At 46.8% G+C, this 12,718-nt stretch overlaps 1 long non-coding RNA gene across 1 annotated transcript; it reads right to left on the bottom strand.

The window, feature by feature from the left end:
* Positions 1-323: 323 nt before the first annotated feature.
* LOC110741547 lies at positions 324-939 on the bottom strand. Its single transcript, XR_002517870.1, has 2 exons — positions 897-939; positions 324-567 (listed from the first exon to the last, which is right to left on the bottom strand). It is a non-coding gene; the product is annotated as an uncharacterized LOC110741547 (long non-coding RNA).
* Between the last annotated feature and the right edge of the window lie 11,779 nt (positions 940-12,718).

Here is a 12,718-nt window from a genome sequence, read left to right as displayed (position 1 = left end):
GTACCGGTGCCAGCAAGGACAGACTCCACTGGCTCAGTCCTGCTTTGTTCCACCCCTTGCAGGAGGGGAAGCACAGGTGAGCGAGTGCAGGAGCCAGGGTGAGCACTTTTGGGTGCCAGCAGAAGCAAAGCTCTGTGCAGTACCACGGTAGCGTCTAGGGAGATGCCCATGACCCCTGAAACCCCAGAAAGAGTTACAGTCAGCGCTCTTTTAGCTTAGTCATCCACGGACGGCTTAAGTGTTAACAGCTCGGTGGAGGGTCAGTGTGACGCACCTGAGTTCCTGTCCGGCATCCAGGAGGAATGAGGTCACACAAACAAATTGGAGATGGTAAGTTCGGGGGATTTTATTGCCAATGAAAGTGGCTCTCAGTGGGAAGGGGAGCTGAAATGGGGATGGAGTGGGAAGATAACCTTCCCCGGAGTCCAGCCATCCCCCACCGCACTCCTCTCCGAAGCAATGTTGTCAAGCCATCCCTCTGAAGTCAAGCTGCTTCTCTCTAACGTCCAACCATAGTCTCAGACATCCCGCTTCTTCTCCTCTTCTCCTCTTCTTTGCTGGCAGAGCCTGGGGTGTTTATGGACAGAGGATGGGGGCAGGGCGGGCCATGAGTGGTTTTATAAAAGGCAACATTTGAGCAGGAAAACAGGAATGCATGTTCTCACTTAGGGCCACAGTTCCAGGCTTGAGGATGGGTCCCTCACCAGGGACCTGCCCTCTTCTGCCCAGAATTTCCCTGCCTCCTATCCCTATCAGAGATAATTAATGGGTACAAAAAATAGTTAAAGTATGAATAAGATCTTTATTTGGTAGCACAACAGGATGACTTATAGTCAATAATAATTTAACTGTATGTTTTAAAATAATTACAGAAGACTGGGCACGATGGCTCATACCTGTAATCCCAGCACTTTGGGAGGCCAAGGCAGGAGGATTGCTTGAATCCGGGAGTTCAAGACCAGCCTGGGCATCATGGTGAAACCTCATCTGTACAAAAAATACAAAAATTAGCCAGATATGGTGATTGGCGCCTGTGGTCCTAGGTACTCTGGAGGCTGAGGTAAGAGGATTGCTTGAGCAAGGTCAAGGCTGCAGTGAGCCGTGATCACATAGCTGCCCTCTAGCCTGGGTGACAGAGAAAGATCCTGTCTCAAAAAATAAAAAAATAAAATAACTAAAAGAGTGTAATTGGGTTATTTGTAACACAAAGAATAAATGCTTGAGGTGATGGACATCCCATTTACCCTGATGTGATTATCACACATTATATACCTATATCAAAATATCTCATGTACATGATGTATACACCTACTGTATATATATACACACAAAATTTTAAAATGTACCCACAAAAATTAAAAATTAAAAAAGATACATTAAAACTATACATATTAGGATAGAAAGTGTCCATAATAAACTGGGTTTTTTTTGGTGTTTTTTCTCTGTCACCCAGACTGGAGTGCAGTGGTGCGATCTGGGCTCACTGCAAGCTCCACCTCTGGGTTCATGCCATTCTCCTGCCTCAGCCTCCCGAGTAGCTGGGACTACAGGCACCCGCCACCACACCCAGCTAATTTTTTTGTATTTTCAGTAGAGATGGGGTTTCACCATGTTAGCCAGAATGGTCTTGATCTCCTGACCTCGTGATCCACCCGCCTCGGCCTCCCAAAGTGCTGGGATTACAGGCTTGAGCCACCGCGCCCAGCCAGTGAATTGTTTTTTTTACAATTATCGCCCATATCAGAAAAATAAAATATACCTATATCATTTAATAAAGAAATTAAGTGTCTTGCCCAAGGCCATCTAGCCAGATAGCTGTACAGCCAGGACTTGAACCCTGGGCCTATGGTGACTCCAAGTTCACCCTTTACACCATGAGAACCAACAAGAGACTTTGGAGGACATAAGAGGCAAACTCTCACTCATGTCAGGTCTTCTTTTTGCAATATCCTTGGAAGGTGGCCAGCCAGCATCTACTTGAATACTTCCAACAACAGGGAGCTCATTACCTTTCTGGCAGCATGCTCTACTGTTGGCAGCTGGTTATTAGAATTTTCCTCCATCAAATGAGGAGAAATCTGTGCATTCTAATATCTGATCTTGAGTTCTGGATCCTCACAGAGGAGATGGCACTGTTCACCCAGACCAAAACTGGGCTGGCTTGCACTAGTCCCTAAAGAGAGACTTCAGGAGTGGGTCCAGCAGGTTCCACACTGCTTCATGGTGAAGGGAACATGAATCCATCCTGTATCTCACTCCTCCCACCTCCACTGACCAGCACTTCCTGCAGACTTGCCCAGGTAAAGCTTGTCTGCTGTGTATACACTGCTTCCATGATGGGGCTTTGGGGCCTCAGCTGCAGAAATGCCTGAATTTCTATTCATGGTAGGGCCTCCCACCCTTGAAAGAATAATTATCTGCCTGCTGAGCTGATAGGTTCCCATCTGATGAGGGCTGAATGCTGTAGCTTTAGAAAAGACACCAGAAAAGGCAAGCTCCTGAACTGGCTTTGACAGATTCCCCCAGCTAATCTAAGGAAAAAAAAAAAATGACTGAGGTGGGTGTGGGATGGAGGGTTGGGGAGAAGGCCTAGAAAGGAAAAGAAAATGAATATGGGATGCTAATGAGTTCCTGTGATCTCACTGTCTCCTATTCCAGCACATGCTCCTCTGCAGAGTGATGGGGCTGCCTTGCCAGCTGGAGCCTGAAACTGTGCCCAGGTAGACAGAACCCCGAGTCCCAGGACAGCCTGGGAAGTGTTGGCTGCCTGCTAATGGAAGAATGTCCAGGATGGAAAACAAGAGGCTGGACCTGCAAATGACATTGTATTTCAGGTATCTGCTTTACTGGTCTGCCCCTCCCCACCTCTGTAGCTCCCTCACAGTGACAGCAGAGCTGTGAACCCAGGAACAAACCCCACTATTGCCCCGTCCTCTCTCATCTCTACTTTCCACATTGAAAAATAATAAAAGAGGCCAGGCATGGTGGCTCAAAACACCTATAACACCAGCACTAGGAGGCCAAGATAAGAGAATTGCTTGAGGCCAGGAGTTCAAGACCTGCCTGAGCAACATAGAGAGACCCCCTGCCATCTGTGCAAAAACTAAAAATTAGCTGGGCATGGTGGCATGCACTTGAAGTCCCAGCTACTTGAGAGGCTAAGTCAGAAGGATCACTTGAGCCCAGAAGGTTGAGGCTGTAATGAACCATGATTGTGCCACTGCCTTCCAGCCTGGGTGACAGAGTGAGATCCTGTCTCTAAAAAATAAATAAGGTAATAATAATAAAATAAATGCCCTCCAGGAGTTTCAGTAAAGAGTCTGAAGTATATAATTTGTACTTGTACCTCAGTCCAGCCTTCTGCCAGTAACCATGATTGCAGGTTGATCCCAAAAGTTGGTGTCTTCATCTGTTTTATACTACTATAACAGAATACCACATGCCGGGAAATTTATTAGGAATAAATATGTACTTAGCTCACAGTTCTGGAGGCTGGGAAGTCCAAGAGCATGGCACCAGCATCTGGTGAGGTCCTTTGCGCAGCTTCATCCCATAGTGAAAGGCAGATGGGCAAGAGAGCACAAGAAGAGGCAAGCAAGAGAGGGCCAAATTCGCATTTATAACAACCCACCCTCTCGATAGCAAACCCACTTCTGCAGTAGCAACATTAACCTATTCATAAGGGTGGAGTCCTCATGACCTAATCACCTCTTAATAATCCTACCTCTTAGAACCATCACAATGGCAATTAAATTTCAACATGAGTTTTGGAGGGGACATTCAAACCATAGCTGGTACAGTTTATATAGCTAGCATGGTTAGGCTCAAATAAAGCTATCATAGGATTATTGATTGCCAATCATGTTCCAGGCTATGCCTTAAGTGCTTTGTATACTTGCAACAAATTTGTGAGCTAAGAATTATTCTTATGAGCATTTTCCAGATGTGGAAACAGGGTTCAGAAGACTTAAATAGGAAGGTCGCCCAGACAAAACATAGTAGGAATTTGAACCCAGAGGGAATTTGAACCCAGGGCTGTTCTGCTCTAAACTCTGTGCTCTAACAACAAAAAAAAATTCTGTTATGGCAAATTTCTAATATACACAAAAGTTCCACAAACTAGTACCATGAATCACCACATATCTGCCACCAAGTTACAATAACCATCAACACAGGGCCACTCTTGTTGCATCTCCTCCTTTTCCCTAATTTTTTTTTTCTTTTTTTTTGAGACGGAGTTTCACTTTTGTTGCCAAGGCTGGAGTGCAATGAGGTGATCTCTGCTCACTGCAACCTCTGCCTCCTGGGTTCAAGCAATTCTCCTGCCTTGGCCTGCAGAATAGCTGGGATTATAGGTGCCCACAACCACACCTGGCTAATTTTTGTATTTTTAGCAGAGACAGGGTTTCACCATGTTAGCCAGGCTGGTCTCAAACTCCTGACCTCAGGTGACCCGCCCTCCTCAGCCTGCCTAAGTGCTGGGATTACAGGCATAAGCCACCGCGCCCAGCCTACTTTTTGTACTTTTTTTTAGTAGAGACAAGGTTTCACCATGTTGACCAGGCTGGTCTCAAACTCCTGACCTCAGGTGATCCACCTGCCTTGGCCTCCCAAAGTGCTGGGATCATAGGCATGAGCCACCTTGCATGGTCAATTAAGTCATTTTTAATGAACATTAGATATCATGTCATTTCACCCATAAATAGTTCAACATATATCTCTAAAAGATAAAGACATTCTTAACCCCCTCAAAATAATAACTTTTGGTGAGAGATTACCAAGAAAATGTCCTGTTGTTCTTTGAAACAGGAAAATGGCAATATTTGCATTGCCCCCATAGGAAGAAAGCATTTCTTTGAATGTCTTGTGGCATTTTAGCATAACATTGCGGGGGACATAGTCATTGTCTGCCGAGTCCAGGAATGCCCATTGGGCAGCCCCTTAATCACAAGGATCTGCTCACCTTGCCCCGTGGAACAAGTTTTCTACATGTTACCCCTAAGTAACATCAATGGATCCATAAAGAAAACCTGCTCACGCTTGTAATCCCAGCACTTAAGGCGGGCAGATCACCTGAGGTCGGGAGTTCAAGACCAGCCTGACCAACATGGAGAAACCCCATCTCTACTAAAAATACAAAATTAGCCAGGCGTGGCAGTGCATGCCTGTAATTCCAGCTACTCGGGAGGTTGAGGCAAGAGAATTGCTTGAACCCGGGAGGCAGAGGTTGCAGTGAGCTGCGATCGTGCCATTGCACTCCAGCCTGGGCAACAAGGGCGAAACTCTGTCAAAAAGAAAAGAACAGAACAGAACAGAAAAGAAAAGAAAAGGAAAAGAAAGAAGGAAGGAGGGAGGGATGGAGGGAGGGAGGGAGAGAGGGAAGGAAAGAAAGAAAGAAGGAAAGAAAAAGACCTGCTGGAAACCAGATGTAACCGGCTGTGCTGTCTCAGAACCTGTTACATGGTTCGCTGTGTGTGTGTGTGTGTGTGTGTGTGTGTGTGTGTGTGTGATAAGATCCAAATTTACTGAACATACCTACATCTCAGACATTAAGCTAGGTGCTTTCAGATGTGCCAAGAACCTAACACTCAGGTTTTAAAATTTTGATTAGATTCTTGTAGTTCAGATTCCCATTTGGTTCAAAATTCCATTCTGTGCTGGAATATTATGGAAGAGAAGATACTCCCTTCAGAGGCTAAACCTATCAATTAACAGCATTTCTTAGACAGAGAGAGAGTGTGTGTGAGTGTGTGCGTGTGTGTAAGCCACCCTGAGAGTCACCCTGGAAAGTACCAAGACTAGGCTCTGGTTCCTGCCCTATCCTGCCATGGAAGAAACCTCCCTGCATTGGAGTCCACGGATACTTAGTAATCTCCTTCTCCCATGCCCCAGGGCTTGTGATCATTGTCCTAACAAGCTTGGGAGTTTAGTTGTTAGGGTGGATGAGACAAAGTACACAAAGAGCCAGGTGCGGTGGCTCAAGCCTGTAATCTTAGCACTTTGGGAGGCTGAGGCAGGAGGCTCGCTTGAGCCCAGGAGTTCAAGACCAGTCTGGGCAACATAGTGAGACCTCATCTCTACCAAAAAGAATGTTAAAAACTAGCTGGGCATGGTGGCATGCACCTGTAGTCCTAGCTACTAGGAAGGCTGAGGCAGAGCTTGAACTGGGGAGGTTGAGGTTGCAGTGAGCTGTGATCATGCCACTGCACTCCAGCCTGGGTGACAGATCTAGATTCTGTCTCCTAAAAATGAAAGTACACAAAGAAGTGGATCTTGGCTGGGGGCGGTGACTCACGCCTGTAGTCCCAGCATTTTGGGAGGCTGAAGCAGGCAGATCACCTGAGGTCAGGAGTTAGAGTCCAGCCTGGCCAACATGGTGAAACCCCGTCTCTAGTAAAAATACAAAAATTAGCTGGGCATGGTGGCGCACGACCGTAATCCCAGCCACCTGGGAGGTGGAGGCAGGAGAATCACTGGAACCCAGAAGGCAGAGGCTGCAGTGAGTCGAGATCACGCCACTGCACTCCAGCCTGGGCAACAGACAGAGGCTCCATCTAAGAAAATTAAAAAAAAAAAAAAAAGTAGATCTCCTAGGCAAAAGATACCAAATACCACAGCAGATGTCATGAGGGGCAATACTAAAAAGCAGTAGCATCAACGTGTGATGAGAAAATCAGGAAAGCATAGGGGAGGAGCTGGTGGGATGTGAGATGTAGAATATGCCCCAGAACTGTGGGCAGTTTGCTCTACCCAGCCATGTACTATGGACTCTAGAGGCCACACGATGGGTTCTACTCTGCAGTGCCTCCTCGCGGTGATGCTGGTGATGGGCCTTTGGCGTGTGGGGGGCTTTGGTCCTATTTGTGCTCTTGGATAAGTGCCAGGTTTCCCCTGACTGCTCAGGGATGTCTGCCCCTAACACGAGACCCTTGTTGCTGATAGAGATGGCTCTCAGGGTTTGCTTGTTAACCCCACAAAGCTGGGAGTTGCTACAGCTCTCTGTGACTCCAGCAGATGGTTTGCTGGTTGAATCATTCGTTTTGTGCCACAGTGAGAATGCCGAGGGGGTTGGAAGCACTGCTAGAGGGAAGAGTTATACCTGCTGGAGTCAGGGCTCAAAATAAACCCATGGTTAGGATTTTTTTTTTTTTTTTTTTAGATGGAGTCTCGCTCTGTCACCCAGGCTGGAGTGCAGTGGCGCAATCTCGGCTCACTGCAACCTCCACCCCTCAGGTTCAAGCCATTCTCCTTCCTCAGCCTACCCAGTAGCTGGGATTACAGGCGTGTGCCACGATGCCCAGCTAATTTTTGTATTTTTAGTAGAGATGAGGTTTCACCATGTTGGTCAGGCTGATCTCAAACTCCTGACCTCAAGTGATCGGCCCAACTCGGCCTCCCAAAGTGCTGGGATTACAGGCATGAGCCACCGCACCCGGCGATAACTAGAATTTTTACAGCCAGAGTGATGGGGGAGGGAATTAAAAGAAGAAAGGCACAGGAGTAGGAACAAGGCATTTTCAGAGAATTCCCAGTGAAGGCTGGGTGGTAGAGGGCAGGAGAGGAGAACCCTGGAGATGCATGTAGAGAAGCAGGTTGGGGAAATTTTTAAAAACCCATAAAAACATACTGAGGACTTACACATAGCAATGGACAGCCAATGAAGGGGACTGGCGGAATTGTCACAAGACCTGAGGAGTATTAATCTAACACAGATTAATAACACCATGATTGGGAAGGAGGAAGAAATGGGGGCGAGGAGATCAGCTGGAAGGCCCTAAGTGCAATTGCACCCTATTGCGATTGTGGTTTACTTCTCTAAGGCCGCCACTGGAATGTGGGGCTCTTGAAATAAGCACTCTGCTGGCTTTCAAAATCTTGGGAATGGGACTGAACTGCATTAACTTTTTATTTTTCCAGTGCCTGGCACATAGTAGGTGCTCAATAAATATTTATTGAAAAGGAGAGAGAAAGAGAGAAAAGGAAGGGAGAGAGAGAAAAAGAGGGAGGAGGGTGAAGGAAGAGAAGGAAGTAGAAAAAAATTATGAAAGTCAAACGTGTAAGGCTATGGAGATGGTTTAGATAGAGGTAATGAAGGCCTTTCTGTAGGGCACTCCAAACACCAAGGTGGGGAAACCACAGATACTTCTGTAAGAGGATCTATAGGATTTGGCAAGTGACTTGATGTGGGAGGAAATCAAGAGCAAGGAATCTAGATGATTGGGAGAATGAGGACACCATTAATATAAATAAGACAAATGGGAACTGAAGTGGGTCGGTGGGAAAGGCAATATGAGGATGATTTTCCTTTTTTTTTTTTTTTTGAGATGGAGTCTCACTCTTGACCAGGCTGGAGTGCCATGGCATGATCTTGGCTCACTGCAGCCTCCACCTCTTGGGTTCAAGCAATTCTCGTGCCTCAGCCTCCTGAGTAGCTGGGACTACAGGCATGCATCACCACGCCCAGCTAATTTTTTTGTATTTTTAGTACAGATGAGGTTTCACCACGTGGGCCAGGCTGGTCTTGAACTCCTGGCCCCAAGTGATCTGCCTGCCTTAGCCTCTCAGAGTGCCGGGATTACAGGCATGTGCCATGGTGCCCAGCCATGGATGATTTTCATTTTGGACATTTTGAGTTTCAGGCGCCAGCAGGACCATCAAATGTATCTGTCTAGCCAGTAGCTGGACACATGAAGCAACAGCTCAGGAGATCAGTGCTAAACAGCAGTCTGGGAAGACATCTGCAAAGAGGGCCTGATGGCAGTCCTGGGAGTGGGTGAGATCACGAAGCAGGGAGGAGAGAAAACAAGAGGCCAAAGGGCAAGAGTCTCAAGGATGCCAACACTTACAGGAAGAGAACAAGCAACTGTTGGAGAGAGAAAAGGAAAATGGGGAAAGTTCAGGATCCCTATGGCCAAGGAGGAGCATTTCAGCAGGGCCAGATGCTTCCGAGGTCAAGCCCGAGAAGAGCCTGCAATCCAGCAGCAACAGGAGGTCACAGGAATTCTCAGAGGATCCACTGACTGTGACATGCTGAGGGCGGATCCAGATTGTGCCGATGAAGAAAGAAGTGGGTGGTGAGATCCGGAAGCCGCCAGTAAAACACTCTTTGAAGGGCTTTGGCAGCAATGGGGGGAAGAAAGGAAGGACTGTGGCTCGAGGGGGAGGAGGGATGGGAGGAAGACTTGTTTTTAGAATGGGTGAGCTGAGAACGGATTTGTAGGTGGAAAAGAAGAAAACAGCCAGATGGAAAAGGAAGGAGGCAGAGGGCATTTGGTGGAGCGGAGAAGGCCCCGGAGAAGGAGGGGGAAATGAACACAGTACATTTTTCTAAAGCACACTAATTGAAGCTGCACATCTATGGTAATAAGAAGTCCTTACATTTGAAAAGCAATGAAATGCAGTCTCCAAAGTATTTTTATACACTCTATCTTATTGAATCCGGTGGGAGGTAGAGTACATTTATATCTACTAAAATGTAAGGAGGTTAAATGATTTACCCAAGATCACCTTGCTCATCCACAGAACTACTTGGGGTCAAGTACCTGTTGTGTCAGCATCATGTGAGGTGCCTGAGAGCCCAGAAGGGACTGGTAGAGGCTCCTCCCCTCAAGGAGCTCAAAGCCCAGGAGACTGAGCTTCCTTCTACTGGCAAAAATGCCCCAAAACATAATGTGCTCAGAGGAGGGCACTTTTTCAGACCGGGGAAGGGAGAGGAGCGGGATTCAAAGGAGGCTTTCCAGAGGAGGTGATGTTTGGGCTGAGCGTGGAAGGAAAAGCCGAAATGACCTGGCTAAGTGGGCGGCAGCAAGAGGAAGTCCACTCCCAGCAAAAGAGGTCTGTGTGCAAGAGCCTGGGGCCTTTGGGAACTGTGAGCAACTCACTCCGCTGGAACACGGGGTAGGTGTGGCTGGGTACAGGAGAGGAGTGTGCCAAGATAGGGGTGGGAGGAACATGGCAGCCACCCTGAAAAATTCTAATTCCTTCCTTTTCAACCAGTGAGGCGTTTTGATCAAGGGAAAGATATCATCAGATTTGCATTCTAGAACAGTCACTCTGGAAGTCCCCTGGAGGTAGTACAGAGGATGGATTAGAGAAGAATGTTACCCGAGGCAGGGAGACCAGTTAAAATGCAAATACAGTGGCCTGGGCAGAAAAGGGGAAGGCCTGGAAGGGGCAGTGGCATTTGTAATGAAACGGATAATGAGTATCCGTCTATGAAGAAAGAACTGGTCAGCCTTAGAGGAAGAATGAGATGAGGAAATAAGGAAAGGAAGGATCTAGGATGATTCCCAGGTTCTGACTTGAACAGAAGCAGGAAGAAAAGCAGATATTAGTGAGGATGGGGAGTTGGGTAGCAAATAAGCTCAGGACACATTGGGTTGAGAAGCCTATGGGACATCCAGGTGGAGGTGTCCAGTAGGCAGTTGGAGACAGAGGTCTGGAGCTCCTGAGGAGGCTGACCTAGAGATAATCTTTGTGAGTCATCAGCATAAGTCACCAACATGAGCCACTGGTGGAGATGAGTGTTTGGAAGGAGAAGAGAAAAGGGCCTCTCATACAGCCTGGAGGAGCACTGGCCTTTAAGAAGGTGAAAGAAGCCAGGCACGGTGGCTCACACCTATAATCCCAGCACTTTGGGAGGCCAAGGCAGGAGGATCACTTGAGCCCAGGAGTTTGAGACCAGCATGGGCAGGATGGCAAAACCTCATCTCTACAAAAAATAAAATTAGCCAGGTGTAGTGGCATGTGCCTGTAGTCTCAGCTGCTCAGGAGGCTGAGGCAGGAGAATCACTTGAACCCAGGAGGCAGAGGCTGCAGTGAGCTGAGATTATGCCACTGCACCCCAGCGTGAGTGACAGAGCAAGACTCCATCTGAAAATAAATAAACAAATTAAATAAACACAAATACAAATACAAAAATTAGCTGGACGTGGTGGCACGCTCCTGTAATCCCAGCTGCTTGGGTGGCTGAGTCACAAGAATCGCTTGAACCCGAGAGGCGGAGGTTGCAGTAAGCCGAGATGATGCCGCTGCACTCCAGCCTGGGCAACAGAGCAAGACTCTTTCAAAAAAAAATTTTTTTTAATGGCAAAAATAAAAAAAAGCAAAGGAGGTGAGGAGAGGCCAGAGAGGCAGGAGAGAGAAAGTGATATAGGAGAAGACATAGAGCTTGAGGGGGTCCCGTGGGAGGATGCTACTGAGAGTGAGAAGAGCAGAATCTCATTTGCTTTCGGGGGAGGGAAGATGGCTTCCCCTAGGCTGGTCAGAGAAGGCTTTAGGAAATAGAAAAAACTGAGAAAAAGAAAAGCCCTTTCAAGCTGAGAAATGGAAGGGAGGGGGTTGAGTTCCTCTTCTCTCCTCTTTGCTGTGTTTTCTTGACTCTTGCTGCCATAATTGGTGCATTCACAGAAAATAAAGCCTAGTCTCTGGTGAAATGTGGAGAATCAGATGTTCAAAATGTTTCTGTTATGTGCTTCAAAGCCAGACTTGCTGAAAATGGAGACCATCCAATGTGATCACGCTGTCCTTAAAAACGTTCCTTTGATAAACATTAAAACGTTCTGTTTACCAGAAATGTTAACGAGGAAAATAAACAGGGCTATTTAAGAGTATTTCAAAATTAAAGTTTAAAACATAAGAGAAAACAAGAGGCACAAAAAAAAAGAAAAATCCAAAACTTCATGAACATTGCAGACCTCAGCTGCCCTTGAAATCTTTTTCTCTGCCTAACATTATGTAATTCTTCATCAGCCAAATATATATCAGTTTCACATGCTAAAATTCACTGTGTATGTGTCATACTTAAAGGACATGGTATTGAAAGAAAACAATAATATAAAAATATGTACAAAGGTTTGGGAACCAATGCACATATAGACCTGAGAATTTTCTAAAGAAACTTTAAGGATATTACTGAAAAATAAGTGAGGGGGAACCAGACGTCCCCCTCAGATGGTGTAATTGACCCAGGCGCCCTAACTGATCCTCCTGCTGAAAACAACTAAAAATTCTGGATCAAATACTAAAAATATCTTCTTCTAAATAAATGAATGAAAGTAAGGAATATTCAGCCAAACCATGTGACAACAGATACCCAGAGAGATAAACAAAGCAATTGCCAAACCAGTTAGCTTTCAGTTTTCAAGGCCTTAAGGAGCTCCAGGGACAGAAGACAGAACTCAAGGTCTGCCCAAGATGGAGATTCTAATTGGATATTCTCTCATATAGGTGAGACCCTAAAGCTATACCCTTACTGTTAGGCTAAACTAGAAATAAATCTGACCACTCCGCCTGGAGGGGTTATAGCCAAAATGGCCTTGGTTCTTGGTACTACATAAAAGTGAAAAAGGGCCAGGCGCAGTGGCTCACACCTGCAATCCCAGCACTTTGGGAGGCCAAGGCGGGCGGATCATGAGGTCGGGAGATCGAGACCATCCTGGCTAACACAATGAAACCCCCGTCTCAAAGGCCGGGCGCGGTGGCTCAAGCCTGTAATCCCAGCACCTCGGGAGGCCGAGGCAGGAGAATGGCGTAAACCCGGGAGGCGGAGCTTGCAGTGAGCCGAGATCTGGCCACTGCACTCCAGCCTGGGTGACTGAGCGAGACTCTGTCTCCAAAAAAAAAAAAAAGAAAAAAAAAAGAAACCCCCGTCTCTACAAAAACACAAAAAATTAGCCAGGCATAGTGGCAGGTGCCTGTAGCCCCAGCTACTTGGGAG

This window comes from Papio anubis, chromosome 17, assembly GCF_008728515.1.
Source record: "Papio anubis isolate 15944 chromosome 17, Panubis1.0, whole genome shotgun sequence".
Classification (NCBI taxonomy): domain Eukaryota; kingdom Metazoa; phylum Chordata; class Mammalia; order Primates; family Cercopithecidae; genus Papio; species Papio anubis.
This window is presented reverse-complemented; position numbering and strand designations above follow the sequence as displayed.